At 39.5% G+C, this 14,624-nt stretch overlaps 1 non-coding gene across 1 annotated transcript; it reads right to left on the reverse strand.

The window, feature by feature from the left end:
* Nucleotides 1–735: 735 nt before the first annotated feature.
* LOC112780808 (small nucleolar RNA R71) lies at nucleotides 736–842 on the reverse strand. The gene has a single exon (XR_003191622.1). It is a non-coding gene; the product is annotated as a small nucleolar RNA R71 (small nucleolar RNA).
* Between the last annotated feature and the right edge of the window lie 13,782 nt (nucleotides 843–14,624).

Raw genomic sequence — 14,624 nt, forward strand, 5'->3', positions numbered from 1 at the left:
TACCCCTACCCGTTTGTGGTGTTCTCGTATTTGTTACAATTTAGTCCACTAACCCACTAACTGTTTGATATATTACATCACTCACACTAACAGCATTTTTAACAAGAATATTCTCTATCTCCCTTTTGCTTTGGCCTTGTTGGTTGTATGACAGGTAGAAGAAGCGAGGCTTCAACTTCTGTTGATTCTGAACCTGAGAAGACCTTCCTTAGATTAAGGAGGGAAGCAAGAAGAAAGAGAGTTGTTGGTGCTGAGGAAGAGGAAGAGTACTTTGAATCAGACATGGATGAGAATATGGAGAACCATCATGAAGAAGAGGCTCACAACCATAGCAGAGAAGGTCCAGTGCATCATGCTAGACAAGAAAGAAGAGTTCTAGGCTCTTATATCATTCCAAACCCAGGAAACTGTGGAAGTAGCATCCAAAAGCCAATCATACATGCCAATAACTTTGAACTAAAGCCACAGCTTATCACCCTTGTTCAGAACAACTGTTCATTCGGAGGAAGTGTCCAAGAAGATCCCAATCAACATCTCACCACATTCCTGAGGATATGTGATACTGTGAAGTCTAATGGTGTTCATCCTGACACCTATAGACTGCTTCTGTTTCCCTTCTCACTCAAGGACAAAGCATCTAAATGGCTGGAATCCTTTCCGAAGGAGAGTTTAACAACCTGGAAAGATGTGGTGAACAAATTCTTGGTGAGATTCTATCCTCCTCAAAGAATCAACAGGTTGAGAGCTGAGGTACAAACCTTCAGGCAACAAGATGGTGAGACTCTATATGAAGCATGGGAGAGGTTTAAGGACTTGACAAGAAGGTGCCCGCCAGATATGTTCAATGAATGGGTGCAGTTACACATCTTCTATGAAGGTCTCTCTTATGAATCAAAGAAGGCAGTAGACCACTCATCTGGGGGATCTTTGAACAAGAAAAAGACCACAGAAGAAGCCATAGATGTCATTGAGACTGTAGCTGAGAATGACTACTTCTATGCTTCTGAAAGAGGCAACACTAGAGGAGTGATGGAGCTAAATAACGTGGATGCATTGCTGGCCCAGAACAAGCTGATTACCAAGCAGCTGGCTGATCTTACCAAGAAGATGGAGAGGAACCAAGTAGCAGCAATCACCACCTCATCAGCAACCCAAGAAGGAATGAATACAGAAGCAGAGGGTGAGCAGGAACAAGCTAACTACATTGGAAACTCACCTAGGCAGACCCATGATTCATATTCCAAAACTTACAATCCTGGTTGGAGGAACCACCCAAACTTTGGGTGGGGAAATCAACAAGATCAAGGCCAAGATCAGAGACGTCACAACCCCAATAACAATGCAGCTCATCAACATTCCACAAAGAGATCATATCAGCACCCACCTAACAACACCTCTCAACATCCATATCAAAACCAAAATGGCCATTCTCATCCCTCCAACTCCAACTCACCATCATCCGAAGATAGACTCTCAAGGATTGAGACCCTACTTGAAGGCATATGTAAGGAACTCCAAGAGAACAAGGTGTTCAAGGAGGAGGTACGAGCTAATATCAGAAACCAGGGAGACACCATTAAGAGGCTAGAATTTTAAGTGGGATACCTCTCTGAGAATATTCCCAAACCTACTAACAGCTTCCCAAGTGACACAGAGAAAAACTCGAGAGGTGAAGCAAAGAAAGTAAGATGGAAAGACTGCAAGATGGTCACTATAAGTGATAAGGGGACTGAGGAAGAGCTGAACAAACCCTTCGAACACTCTGGAGATACTTCAGCAGAGAAGCAGGAAGAGGGTCACCAAGAAACCAAAATTACACAGAAGGAGATGCTGAAACTCTATGCACCTTTTTCCTAAAGACTCAAGGGTGGTGTGGAAAAGAGAATATACTCAAATTTCCTTGATATGTTTGCATCTCTCCGTGTGAACATACCATTCATCAAGGCTCTCCAACAAATGCCCTTGTACATTAAGTATATGAAAGAGCTGCTGACCAGGAAAAGCTCACTCAAAGGAGGGCAAACAATAGTGATGAATAAGGAGTGCAGTGCTCTCATTCAACCAGAGTTGCCTATAAAAAGGAAGGACCCAGGGAGTTTTCACATCCCCTGTGCCATAGGAGAAACAATGTTTGACAAAGGACTATGTGACCTGGGAGCAAGCATCAACTTAATGCCTTTATCCCTTATGAAGAAGCTGCAGATCAATGAGCTAATGCCCACAGACGTAGTCATCAGGCTGGCTGACAAAACTCAAAAACAAGTAGTAGGTGATGACATGTCACCATGTCATGTTTTTCTATGCTTTTTCCTTTAGTTTCAATAGGTTTTATGCACTTTCTTGAGCCATAAGCAAGCCAATTGGGTAGATTTTCATGCTTCCTTTGATTTAATCAACCATGTATGAATTCATGATATTTCATGAGGTTTTATGCTATAATTGTCACATATTATGATAGAATGAATATCTCATGATTATGAGCATAGCTTTGATGAGTTTGGTTGATTAATTATAGGTGAAGAAAGCTTGGAGAAAGGTTGAAGTAAGAAGGAATAGCTAGGAGTAAAGAGAAGACAATGGAATAAGTGAAATTGAACCAGGAAGCAAAAAAGCTGGACCTAAAGTTAGCATCAAACTTTTGCACAAACTTTTGGTTGAAAAGTTAGCCCCAACGTTAGCCCCCTAACTTTGAGGCTAACGTTGGCACATGAATTTCTCCCCTGGGCACCAAAAGTTTGCGCCAACGTTAGCCCCCTAACTTTGAGGCTAACGTTGGCATGAGAAACTCCTCCCTGGCCACCTAAGTTTGCGCCAACATTAGACCCCTAACTTGGAGGCTAACGTTGGCACATGAAAATACAAGGGAGAGGAGAAAAAGTTTGCGCCAACGTTAGCCCCCTAACTTGGTGGCTAACGTTGGCGCCACAAGCACACTAGGCAAGGCCAACGTTAGGGTCAAAGTTAGACCCCTAACGTTGGCACCAACATTGATATCAGCAAATTGTGCTAGCTGATATGAAAAGTTCTCTAACTTTGGCTCAAACTTTTGGTCCAACTTTTGCAAAACTCAAACCCGGTTCAATTGGTTCACTTTAGTTCTTCTCCAAACTTCAAGAGCAATCAACCAAGGCCTCTTTCAACCCAATTCCACCAAGAGCAAAGGCCCAACTCAAGGCTTGAAGATCATTGGAAGAAAGTGTATAAATAGGATAGAATTCAAGTTATTCGGGAGCTTTTGGCCGGAGGAGCTTTTCTTTGGAATTTTCATAATAGTTTTCGGAGAGCTTTTGGCCGGAAGAGTTTTTCTTTTGAATTTTTATAGCTTTTGGCATAGAGTGATCTTTAATTTCTTTGTTTTCATTGCTTTCAATTTCAATTACACTTGTCTTGGATCTTGGATTGGAGAATTGAAGAAATTCTGTTTCAATCTCAATCTTGGATCTCTCTGTTTCTTGACTGTTAATTGAATTTCATTTCCGGTTAATTGCTCTTCATCTATTCTCTTTGCAATTTACAATTCCCTTGCAATTGTTTTTATTGGATCTAGGAAGGCATTGAGATCTAGACTTAGTTTTCTAGTCTCTGGGTCCTGAGATCCAAATCTCCAATTTACATTCTGTTTCTTGCTTTCCATGTTCATTTACTTTTCTGCTATAAGATCCGATCCAATCCCAATTCCCTTTTACTTTTCTGTTTGATGCAATTTAACTTTTCCTTGTTTAATTTCTGCAAATCCACGCCCCAATCCCCTTTATATTTCAAGCAATTTACATTCCTTGCACTTTAAGATTCCGCAATTTACATTTCTTGCACTCTAAGTTTCTGCCATTTAATTTCTTGTTCCTTAAGATTCAGCAATTTAGTTTCCTGCTCTCTTTACTTTCATGCAATTTACATTCTGCAAATCACAAATCACCCAACCAACACTCGATTCGCTTGACTAAATCAACCACTAAACTAAAATTGCTCAATCCTTCAATCCCTGTGGGATCGACCTCACTCCCGTGAGTTTTTATTACTTGATACGACCTGGTACACTTGCCGGTTAGATTTGTGTGTTTTGGGAGAAAATTACTTTTCACCAAAATACTCATCAAGTTTTTGGCGCCGTTGCCGGGGATTGATTAGGTTGACAATGATTATGTGGGTGAGAAGTCTAGATCAAGCATTTTCTTTATTTTTGTTTTCTGTTTCAAAGTGAAACCAAGGTGTTTGAGTTTTTGCCTCACTAAGAAATTCTCATCTCTAATATGAGTAATTTCAATTTTCTTTGGTTGTGTGTTTTACAAAACTCAAATGGAGTTCAACTCATCTTATGATCAAACAAATTCTATGGGATATCACCCACCATCACCAATCTCTAATGATGGCTGGGGATATCACCAAGAAGCTTCAAATTCTGGGCACTCCAATTCATGGAGCTATGCTTCAGAACCACAAGATGAGAAAGAAAATCATATGGGATATTTCTCTCCACCACAAAATAATGCAAGTCATGATTCTAATGGTGGCTGGGAAGGGAATTCTAGTGCTCCATATGATATTCATCCAGAGATATCATCACTTGACCATACTTCAACCGAAAGCCCCTTTCAAAACTCACCACCCACACAAACTTCCATGAACCACTCATGGTTTTCAGAATTTGAGTCTAGGTTCAACAGAATGGCGGAGGAATATCAACAATCCCGGAGGGAACTAGAAATCCTTTCTCAGGAGACAGATAAGCAATTGGAGGACACAGATAAACGCTTAGAACTACTAAGCAAGGAAAATGAAGACCAATTGATGGATGTGAAGGATAAAGTGGAAGAGCAAGATAAGGAGGCCACTGCATCAAGTGAACTTTCAATGAAGAATGAGGTGGTTGAACCTGAAACTGCACTTGAGATGACAAGAGAACATGAAGACTCACAACTCTCACAAACCTCCCTGGACCAAAACGCCTCAACACTTGAATCCATGATTGAAAGGTATGACGAAGAGATGAAGGAATGTTGGGAAGATAAACAAACCTCCCCCATGATAGAGCTATTAAAACAAATGTTGGGTGTAAAAGAGGAAGTGGAGGAGCAAGAAAGTGAAGAAGTCATTCCAAACTCAAGTGAGGCAGAGAAGTACATAAAGGAGGAGTTCATAGAACCACAAATACAAAAGGCTCTGGATGAATGCAAAACTCCAATAATCACACAGCAACCAAGACTTGGATTCAAAGAAGTGAAGGCAACTAACAAAAGCACCAATCCTGTCCCTAATCCAGTAAGCAAGATCAATCAAGCCATTTGCAAAAGGAAGCTTGCTGAGGAAAAGCCAAGGCAAGGGACAGTAGCTGAAACTTCTCCTCCTTTGAAGTCATTTCTCTTAACAAATTAGAAGAAGAGGAAGAAAGTAAAGAACAGGTAGACAGTAGGTACATTTCTTCTCCTTGCTTTGTTTAAATTTCAATAAATTGGCATATGATCACATTCTAAGTTTGGTGTTGCCTTGCAACAAATTGTTTTCAATCCCGTTTGGATGATTGCATCAAATCAAAAATGAAAGTGACACACCAAGATTCTAAGTTTGGTGTGCCACTTATTTTCTATGCAATTCATTCAAGCAACACTACTTGTCTGCATAATCATAATGCCTCTGCATTTTTATTTTTCTCTTTTAATTTGACACTTTTTCATTCCACTTTCTTTAGTCATTTTTCTATTTTTTTTTAAATGCTTTCATTTTAGTTTGCTTATTTACTGTGTTTGTTAATACATTACCAAGAGAGCTTTATACATGACAGATTCTTGGCTTGGTGATTGTACTTAACAAATAACAGTTTCACTTACTTAGTTTTAATTCAAATAAATTGACATACGATTACATTCTAAGTTTGGTGTTGCTATGCAACAAAATTTGGTTCCAATTCTTACAAGATACTTGCATTAATTCCAAATGAAAGTGTCACACTAAGTTTGGTGTGCCACTTATATCTTTATGCAATGTATCATGCACACCTTCTTATCTATGCAATCATAATGTCTCTGTCTCTTATGCCTTGATTACTATCTTTAGTTTTGCTTGCTTGAAACACATGTACTACTAACATTTCATTGTGTGAGACATTCATGATCCATCTTAGCCCCATAGCCATTGTTCTAATTGTTGCTTGAGGATGAGCAAGCATTCTGAGTTTGGCAAGGGAAAGAGGAAGAATAGAGGAAAAAGGACAACAATAATGACGAAAGATTAACTACAAGGTTGTAGAGTTCCTTCTCCTCTCATTTATTTCCAACACTTAAATTACATGATTGTCTTTATCCTTTCTGTTTACATGTGTGTATGAATAAAGCATAGCTTGAATCTCTAATTTGCAACATGGTGCTGTGTCATTATGATTACCAACTTGAGTTTTGTGAATTCAAAAGCAACAAAGTATCATGATCATAAACAAACAAGGCATTAAAGAAGATTTTAGCATGTGCATAAAAGTATTGGGAAGCTAGTATGTTTGATTGTTGCTTAATTGCATTAGATTTTATTTAATTGAAGTTTTCATCTAGCACATTTTGTGAAATCTTTTAAAATCATGAAAACCTTGAAAGCAAATGCAAAATAAAGCAAGAAAAGAAAAAGGGAAAAAATGAGAAAGCTGAAGGCTCTGAGTACCAATGGAAATCTATTTGCTAAGTACTTGTGGTGTTTATGTATCAAGCCAAATGCTTGAAAACAAAACACTTAGAAGTCAAGGTTAGGCTCAAAGTGCAAAAGCACTCCCTCAAAGTTCAAGGCTCTGAGCATCAATGATTAGAGAGTCAAGAAAAGAAAAGAAGAATGAGCTTAATGAAGTTCTCTAATCAAATGCTTGTGGTGCTTATGTATCAAGTGGTAATACTTGAAAACAAAGCATTTAGAAGTCGTAGCTTTGTTATCAACTCATGGGGCAAAGCACCCAAAAGGAGAAGCTAAATAAGAAAATCAAAAGTTTGTTTCAAGGAAGAAATATAAAAGAAAGATTTCATAAATTGAGCTAGATGGAAGCATCAATCATTTACATTTCTTTGGTGATTATAGCATGCTTAGAAAACTAGCTTACCATGAACATTGAGTTGCTATCCTTCTTGCCTTGGATTGTCAATCTTTATTGCATGATTCTTTTCTTGCTTGGGGACAAGCAAGGTTTAAGTTTGGTGTTGTGATGACATGTCACCATGTCATGTTTTTCTATGCTTTTTCCTTTAGTTTCAATAGGTTTTATGCACTTTCTTGAGCCATAAGCAAGCCAATTGGGTAGATTTTCATGCTTCCTTTGATTTAATCAACCATGTATGAATTCATGCTATTTCATGAGGTTTTATGCTATAATTGTCACATATTATGATAGAATGAATATCTCATGATTATGAGCATAGCTTTGATGAGTTTGGTTGATTAATTATAGGTGAAGAAAGCTTGGAGAAAGGTTGAAGTAAGAAGGAATAGCTAGGAGTAAAGAGAAGACAATGGAATAAGTGAAATTGAACCAGGAAGCAAAAAAGCTGGACCTAAAGTTAACATCAAACTTTTGCACAAACTTTTGGTTGAAAAGTTAGCCCCAACGTTAGCCCCCTAACTTTGAGGCTAACGTTGGCACATGAATTTCTCCCCTGGGCACCAAAAGTTTGCGCCAACGTTAGCCCCCTAACTTTGAGGCTAATGTTGGCATGAGAAACTCCTCCCTGGCCACCTAACGTTTGCGCCAACGTTAGACCCCTAACTTGGAGGCTAACGTTGACACATGAAAATACAAGGGAGAGGAGCAAAAGTTTGTGCCAACGTTAGCCCCCTAACTTGGTGGCTAACGTTGGCGCCACAAGCACACTAGGCAAGGCCAATGTTAGGGTCAAAGTTAGACCCCTAACGTTGGCACCAACGTTGATATCAGCAAATTGTGCTAGCTGATATGAAAAGTTGGAGCCAAACTTTGGCTCAAACTTTTGGTCCAACTTTTGCAAAACTCAAACCCGGTTCAATTGGTTCACTTTGGTTCTTCTCCAAACTTCAAGAGCAATCAACCAAGGCCTCTTTCAACCCAATTCCACCAAGAGCAAAGGCCCAACTCAAGGCTTGAAGATCATTGGAAGAAAGTGTATAAATAGGATAGAATTCAAGTTATTCGGGAGCTTTTGGCCGGAGGAGCTTTTCTTTGGAATTTTCATAATAGTTTTCGGAGAGCTTTTGGCCGGAAGAGTTTTTCTTTTGAATTTTTATAGCTTTTGGCATAGAGTGATCTTTAATTTCTTTGTTTTCATTGCTTTCAATTTCAATTACACTTGTCTTGGATCTTGGATTGGAGAATTGAAGAAATTCTGTTTCAATCTCAATCTTGGATCTCTCTGTTTCTTGACTGTTAATTGAATTTCATTTCCGGTTAATTGCTCTTCATCTATTCTCTTTACAATTTACAATTCCCTTGCAATTGTTTTTATTGGATCTAGGAAGGCATTGAGATCTAGACTTAGTTTTCTAGTCTCTGGGTCCTGAGATCCAAATCTCCAATTTACATTCTGTTTCTTGCTTTCCATGTTCATTTACTTTTCTGCTATAAGATCCGATCCAATCCCAATTCCCTTTTACTCTTCTGTTTGATGCAATTTAACTTTTCCTTGTTTAATTTCTGCAAATCCACGCCCCAATCCCCTTTACATTTCAAGCAATTTACATTCCTTGCACTTTAAGATTCCGCAATTTACATTTCTTGCACCCTAAGTTTCTGCCATTTAATTTCTTGTTCCTTAAGATTCAGCAATTTAATTTCCTGCTCTCTTTACTTTCATGCAATTTACATTCTGCAAATCACAAATCACCCAACCAACACTCGATTCGCTTGACTAAATCAACCACTAAACTAAAATTGCTCAATCCTTCAATCCCTGTGGGATCGACCTCACTCCCATGAGTTTTTATTACTTGATACGACCCGGTACACTTGCCAGTTAGATTTGTGTGTTTTGGGGGAAATTTACTTTTCACCAAAATACTCATCAGTAGGAGTGGTTGAAAACGTGTTGGTAAAGGTTGGGAACTACTTCCTTCCCACAGACTTTGTCATATTGGAAATGGAAGAGAGTCACCTTCAGCCAATCATATTGGGAAGACCATTCCTAGCTACAGCCAGAGCGCTCATAGATGTGGAGCGAGGAGAGCTAATACTGAGGATACATGACGAACAACTCACATTCAATGTCTTCAAACCCTCACAAGAAGCATATCAGGAAAGCAAGGAACTAAGGGGGGAGCACGACAAAGCACTGGTGGAAGAAACAAGCATTGAAGCACAAGCTGTACACCTGGGAATCCCTTTGGTTGATGAACAAGACAGTCAGCAGTTGTCACAGCAAAAGGAAAACTAGGAGGAACCTAAACCACTAGAGTCATATGAGACCAGCAACAAAATTTCCTTGGAAAAAGAGGTCACAAAGAGCAGGGCAACATCAAAAGGAACAAAGAAGAAGGCACCAAGGAGGTGGAGGAACAAGAAGATCCCTACAGAGGACTTCTCTCCAGGGGATAAAGTGATCTCGGCTTATTTCCCAATTATCCCACCTCATCTCCCCACCATCCCATCTCAGCTACCTAAAGTTTTTACCATCAACAGGATTCTCTCCTTAGAATATGTGGAGATCCTTGATGAAGCCAATGGAGATAGATTTACTGTGAGGGGGGAAGATTTGAAGCATTACCAACCACCCTGACAAAGTCAGAACGTCAAGCTAGTGACGCTAAAGAAGCGCTTCATGGGATTCAACCCATGTTTTATATGCTTTTAAGTAGTTAATAATGCAAGGTTCATGAATTCCAATTCAACTCTGACATATACTTGAATGAATTCTTTTATGCAACACATAGTGAAGAACAAGTTTAGTGTTCAAGGCATACTAAGAAGAGCATAAATGCAATTCATATCATGATTACTCTTAGAGCCTTGAACAAAACTTTGTACACTACATAGACACAAACTAAGTTTGGTGTCACCAATGTTGCATACACGGACAATTAAATAGTCAGTTGGTTTGCATTCATGAATAGCACTTAGTTAGTTAGAAACAAAAACTTTAAAAAGTAGTTATCCCATTTTTAAATTTTACCGCCACTATCCACAAATTCATTAATCACATTTCTTTTGTTTTGTAGGAAAATTGATGGGACAATTGAAGGAGGAAGGGTTCGGCCACTTCAAAAGAAGAGGACTATACACGTGTCTTCAAGGGGAATAAATTGGGAAATATTGCCATGCAACATTGAAAGAATGACACGCTTGGAAATCGAACCAACCTCATCATAAAGTTGATGATCCTTGTGCTCATCCCATGCTAAACCCCATCCGTTCATTATACATCCACTCCATTAATCCACACCTTTCATTCACTCACCACTTCCCTATATAAGTGGTTCTTATTCCATACTCCCTTTCACATTCCAATTTCCATCATTTACACTTCCCACTTTCGGCACCCAACTCCTTTTACCCTATCAAAGACACACTCCCCACCTTCACATATCAACTCCTACTCATGGCATCATCGAGCTCCAAGAGGCAAAAGAGGAAGGAATCGGTGGAGAGCATCCCTTTCGATGAAGGGAGATTCAAAACTGCATTCAATGAACTCGAATTTGAATGGATAAAGCTCAAAAAGATATTGCCTGAGTTAACATTCCAGTTCAACAAGGATGAGTGCCCACAGATTCGAGAGAAGATTGAACAAAGGGGTTGGCAAAGGCTCACGAACCCAGAAGCACAGATAAATGCAAACCTCATCAAAGAGTTCTATGCAAATGTGGTCAGAGAAGACATGACCCCAATCTGACACCCAGGAGTTTCGAAAAGGGATAGCAAATGCTCCTCTACAACTCTAAATTGAGACTCTTCCCTGGGAAACTCAAATCAAGGTGGTCTGGACCCTTTCTTGTCACAAAGGTCTCGCCGTATGGACACATAGAAATCATGGAGGAAAGCTCAAGGAGGACTTTCACTGTGAACGGACAAAGGCTCAAGCATTACATGGGCAATATGGGGGAAAGCCCCAAAGTGAAATATCATCTCAACTAATGGAGAAATCGTCGAGCTAGCGACGCTAAAAGAGCGCTTCGTTAGGAGGCAACCCAACCTAAGGTAGTTTCCTTTTCATGATCATTTCAATAAAAGTTAAAAGTAGTTTACCCTGTATTGCGAGGAGCTAAGTTTGGTGTTTCACACCAAAACAATCCAAGAGTGAATGTGTAATTCTAAGTTTGGTGTTCCACCAAATATTTCAGTTAGAATCACACTACACCTCTTCAAGAGCAAATTGCTAGCCCCAACCAATCAGGGAAACCACTTGACAAGAGTTTAGTTTCTAGTTCATAGTCGTTTTAGTAAATGCATGTATTCAATCTGTTGCATTAGGCAAGGAACTAAGTTTGGTATTCACACACCAAATCAGGTTCAGAAACTCACAAGCATACATGCATGCTAACTAATTCTCAAGTGCTTTGGGAACAAGCAACTTCCAATAACTTTGCAGGAATTCAATCAACTCTTCGGGAACAACGGTGCACCATCATCCAAAGAGGCGAAGAAGGATACAAAAGCTGTGGACGATGACAACAAAGGGATGGCTAGAAGTCACCACCAAAAGGTTGTATTGTTACTTGATTCCATATGCTTGGAAATGCTCAAATTGGAAGTCTGAATGTATCCCTGATTATTAGCTACTCTTTAGTTTACATCACTAGGATTCAATGTTCGTTTTTCCCCGCCTTTGTCATATGTGTGTTGTGCCAAGCTATCTTCTGCATTTTCACCTTGCTTACTTGTATGATTGCCTTTTAAGTCAAATAAAAAGAGATGTTATGAAAGACCAGAGTGATGTTCAAATTGTGGAGTAAGTTCTTAAGCTTGTGGTGTAGTAATTACTTAGCTAAGTTGGTTCACCAACAAGGTAGGAAGGTAACTATCTGTCCTGAATCATATGCTTGAAACACACCCCATGAGACTAGCTAAATAACAAGATCCTAATAAGAAAAGGGGAAAGAAAAATGAAAATTGAGAAATAAAGAAAAAGAGTAAGAAATAAGGCTAGGCACCAAGGGTTGAATCTTAAGGCATGTGTCTGTGGTGCTCTTGTGCAAAGGATATACTTGGATGAATAAGCTCTCAGGGGTGCCTTCTCACTTGGTAACTTGGGTTAACTAACCCGGGATTATCAGCTGAAAGTCCACTATCAAGAGTAACCCTTGCTACAGAGCACTTAGTAACCCAAAGAGGTGCTAGACACCAAGGTCTCAAGAATAAAAATAACAAACCATGTGCCTGTGGTGTGAATGTATGGGGGAAAGAGACTTGAGGGAGTAAGTCCTTAGGGGTGTCTTAACACCTAGCACCTTGAACCAACTGGTTCGGGAGTGCTGGCTGAAAGCTTATATTAAAGAGTCGCCCCCTTACAGAGCACCTAGTTTAAAGAACACAATCAAATCCTGAAAAGACAAAGGGATCAATGAATAAAAGTCTCATAGGGTGCAATCAAGTGAGTATTCCAGGGCATGGTAAAGGTCTGAAAGCCAATGAAGGAATGAAGCTAAGTTGCTATGCATGAAACCCCATAAAACCAAGGACATGACTTCCACAATAATGACTCATTTCTCTTGTCATTTCATTCATCATTCTCATGTTTCAATACTTGCTTAGGGACAAGCAAGCTTTAAGTTTGGTGTTGTGATGCCAGGGCATTTTGGCCAGTTTCACTGACCTTTTCTTTACTGTTTTAGGGTAGTTTCATGCATTTTCTTAGTTAATAAGCAAGTTTTGGGTAGATAATCACTTACATCTTGATTCAAGCAAACATTGTGAATTTCATGTGATTTTATGAGAATTATGCATGAATTGGATGACAAATTGGATAATGCATGTCTCATAACTTAGATTAGAGCTTTGATGCACTTTATTTGCTTGATTTCAGGACAAAGGAAGCAAGGAAGAGCCACATTAGCAGCCACATTAAATCTAATTAACGTGACCACTAACGTGGAATGGGAATAAACTTACAACGTTAATGAGAAAAGTGATTGCCAAAAACGCCTTCGAAACCATCATGGCCCACGTTAATTGCCACGTTAACTACATTAACATGGTAGTTAACGTGGAGAGAAAGGGAGCTCCAGCATTATTGGTAAAAGTGAATACCACTAACGTTCCAAATTGGCAATTAGCCACGTTAAGAGTCACGTTAACTCAGTTAACGTGAACTCTAACGTGGAAAGGGAAGACAATGCCAATGTTAGTGACACTCACCTTTGTCACTAACGTTGGACTAAGCCCAATTGGCCACGTAAAAAGTCACGTTAACTACATTAACGTGAACTCTAACGTGGGAGGAGCAAGGAATCGCCAACGTTAGTGACACTCACCTTTGTCACTAACGTTGGACCAAGCCACTATGAGCCACGTTAGTTGCCACGTTAATTGCATTAACGTGGAAGCTAACGTGGAGGAAAGAAATGATGAGCCAACATTAGTGACACTCACCTTTGTCACTAACGTTGGAAATGGCAATCACCACCACGTTAGTGGCCACGTTAAGACAATTAACGTGAGGCACTAACGTGAGAAGGGGCGTTTGGAGTGTTAGTGACAAAGGTAAGTGTCACTAACGCTCTCGAGGCTAAGGCATGCCCACGTTAAGAGCCACGTTAGTTATACTAACGTGGACTCTAATTTGAGAAAAGGGGGGCTAAGAGCAACGTTATTGGCAAAGGTGAATTCCAATAACGCTTGCGATGGACCAAGAGGCAACGTTAGTGGTCACGATAGTGCCACTAATGTTGAAGTTAACGTGAACCATCTTGGGCTAGGAACGTTAGTGAAAAAGGTGATTGTCACTAACGTTCTCGAACCCACATTTTCACTTAACGTTAACGCCACTAACGTCCTAGCTAAAGTCCATGCCTACTTCACACTTTCTTTGCAAGTAAAGCTGAGCCCACTAAAGATTCCAAACTACGTCAACTTAAGATCCAAAGGCCCATATCCAAAGACATGAAGAGCCAACTAGAAGATCAGAAGAGTAGTATATATAGGAGTAGTTTTGAACTAGAGAAGGGCACCTTTGGGGGCGCATTGAGAGAACTACTCTCTGTATAATTTTACTTTCACTGCACTTTTAGTTTTACTTTGAGAATGTATTTTCCATCTTTGTTTTCCATTCCCAGAGCTATGAACAACTAAACCCCTTTCATTGGGTTAGGGATCTCTGTTGTAATTTGATGGATCAATAATAGTTTTCATTATTCTTCTTCTTTCTTTTCTCTTGATTTTACTAGAAAGATTTCAATCTTCATCCAATTGGGTAGTTGTCTTGGAAAAGAAGCTACTCATACTTGGATCTCTTCGGAACCTTGGAAGAGGAATGAAGAGATCATGCAAGAAATGCTTTCTCATGTTGGACCAAATTGGGGTTTGGATGGATATAGTGACATATAATCCTACCAACATTTTGATTTGGGAATACATGTGGTATAATCAGTGACCACACTTAATCTCTTCTCATGAGCAATTAGACCAAGGAATTGGCTATTGATCAAGATTTGAGAGATTGAATTACCAAGGAATTGGAATTCAATCACTTAAGATT

This window comes from Arachis hypogaea, chromosome 19 (genome assembly GCF_003086295.3).
Source record: "Arachis hypogaea cultivar Tifrunner chromosome 19, arahy.Tifrunner.gnm2.J5K5, whole genome shotgun sequence".
Lineage (NCBI taxonomy): Eukaryota > Viridiplantae > Streptophyta > Magnoliopsida > Fabales > Fabaceae > Arachis > Arachis hypogaea.